Source organism: Penaeus monodon, chromosome 26, assembly GCF_015228065.2.
Source record: "Penaeus monodon isolate SGIC_2016 chromosome 26, NSTDA_Pmon_1, whole genome shotgun sequence".
In the NCBI taxonomy this organism is placed as follows: Eukaryota; Metazoa; Arthropoda; class Malacostraca; order Decapoda; family Penaeidae; genus Penaeus; species Penaeus monodon.
The window spans coordinates 42,330,354-42,332,853 of NC_051411.1; positions in this window are offsets into that span (position 1 = coordinate 42,330,354).

Consider the following 2,500-nt stretch of genomic DNA (forward strand, 5'->3'; position numbering starts at 1 on the left):
GTTGGCGATCGCGGATTGTACAAGTAACAGGTCCTGTATCAGTCTCATGGTGCAACTGATTGTTGGACATATGGTCCTGCCAACAGTACCCCATGATCTGGCATATGGACCTGTTACAAAAAGCATCAAGACGAGATTCCAAAGCACAAGATACCATCAATGTTTCACTACTGTATAGTAAAACTGGAAGTATCAGGGCCTTGAAGACACATGCACAGGTACCGGCATCTCCAAATAACTCTTGCCAAGAGATTTCATGACCCTGGTATATAGAGCTCTCTGTGTTTCCAAGCACGTGCTGACTGAACAGGATATCCTAGCAGGTTGGATCTTGGTCTTGGTCCAGGAGACCTCTAGCCCCAGAGGTGTCGCTTCATTGCCAAATACATCAAGAGCTGCTACTAGGATTTCTAGAGACTCAGGACGAATAGCAATATCATCAGCAAAGTCAAGGTCTGTAACCTTGATATTGCCCAGAGTTGTTCCACAGTGACTTTGGACAGTAGCTCTACCCAGCATCCAGTCCATGAAAGTGCTGAAAAGTGTTGGTGTAAGAACACAGCCTTGCCTCACTTTTGAACTAACAGGAAGAAGCTTGACAGGCCCCCACCACACTTTACAGCAATTTCAGTACCAATATACAGGCTTGCTATTAATCCAATAATCCTTGTTGCAATTCCTCTTAGTAGTCTCAGGATCTCCCAGAGTGATTCATGATGCACCGTATCAAATGCCTTCTTGAGGTAAATGTAAGCTACAAGCAGCCCACGCAGGTGGTCTCAGAAATGTCTCAGAAGGATGTAAGTGAGAACCTTGCCCGATATACTGAATAGTGTAATGCCTCAGTGATTGCTGCAGTCCCACTGATCCCCTTTTCCTTACAGACCACACCCCTCAGCGGGTCAGGGGGAATGGTACCAGCCTGCTAAATGGCAGACAGGACAGCATGCAAGTCCCTTGCCATAGCTTCTCCACCAGCCTTTAATAGTTCTTTAGGAATCTGTAGATACCTGCTGCTTTACCACTCTTTAGCTTGGAGATTGCTTCCCTGACTGAAGTCGGGGGAGGGGGGATCCTCACTGATGGGTGGGTTTGGCAAAGGAATCTTGACACTACCCGCATCCAAGTTAATTGTTGGTTGATTACAACTGTTCAAAATACTCAGCCCAATTTACCTGCACCCCATCAGGACCTGAAGTCATCTGTGAAGGCTATGAGTTCAGTTCTCCCAGGGCTTGGTAGGCAGGACGAAGGTCATATACTAGGAAATGGCTTTTGAACTCCTGATAAATTGTTCCTTGTCTCTTCTCAGCAGTGACCTAGTTCTGCATACCAGGGAATGATGCAAGTCACGATCCCCTGACAGTTGAGCCACACCAAGCATCTGTGGCTTCCAGTGTCTTCTAAGAGATGAAATTCTGTCTTGCCTTTGGGCATTCACCAATCGATTCTTGGGGTACATTCAGTGTTTCATGCTTTAAGGTCTACCGCAGAAGAACAGGGTCCGTCAGGCCCCCAAGTGCTATGAAATGACCAGAGATAGCTTCAGCAAATCCCCAGGCACACTCCCTTTCCCTCAATCTGTCCACATGAAATATTCTAGGGTGCTCATTGGAACAACAGCAGGTTCTGAAATGGACCCGGAGAATAGCCACAAATAATTTACAGAACTCGGCACTCCAATACACCCTGGAAGATCCTCCAGTGCGTGTAACAAAGATGTGGTCAATCTCGTTAGCCACATTATCCGCATCACTGTGCCAAGTCCAATGATTTGGGTAAGAAGACATACCAAGAGCCAGAAATCCTCAATTTCTGAAATCCTCAATTTCTGGGACCTAGCAAAGTCCCAGAAAAGGAGGCTATTCTTGCGCCAGCATCAGCTCCTGGGCCATGAGGACCAACAAGACAACTCATAGCCAGCTTGGTCACAGCCAGATACTGCACTGAAGTCTCCTAGAACAATTCAAATATGTCAGTGAGGACAGCTATCAGTCTCAAATTGTCTGGCATAAACATCAGTAGGAGCATACACAGCAATAAGAGTCATGAAACCAAGTGTAAGCTTCAGTCACAATACCGCCAAATGCTCATTGACTGGTGTGACCTTTACTACCGAGGGTGAAGTCTGCTGGAGATGGTTATGGCTATTCCCTGGAGATGGTGACTATTGCTGCGGCCTGACCAGTAATAAGTGTAGCCACCCACACTGATTGTGCTGCTGCCAAGTCTTCTCACCTCCGAGAGAGCAGCCGAGACAGTAGTGGTAACTGATCGTCCTGTCGCAAAGAACGGACATTCCAAGCCCCGACTCTAGTGGCATGGTTTAACCTCGGGCAGTCACTCTGAATGGACACCACCTCTGCCACCCCCACCGACGTTGCCCCATATAACGAAGGTTGGCTGGCTGCAGGTCCCATAATCCACCTGTGGGGGTTCCGCGGGCTTTGCCCCACAAACCTCACGCCAGGCTGAAGGCCACCGGGAGGCAGAGAGGATG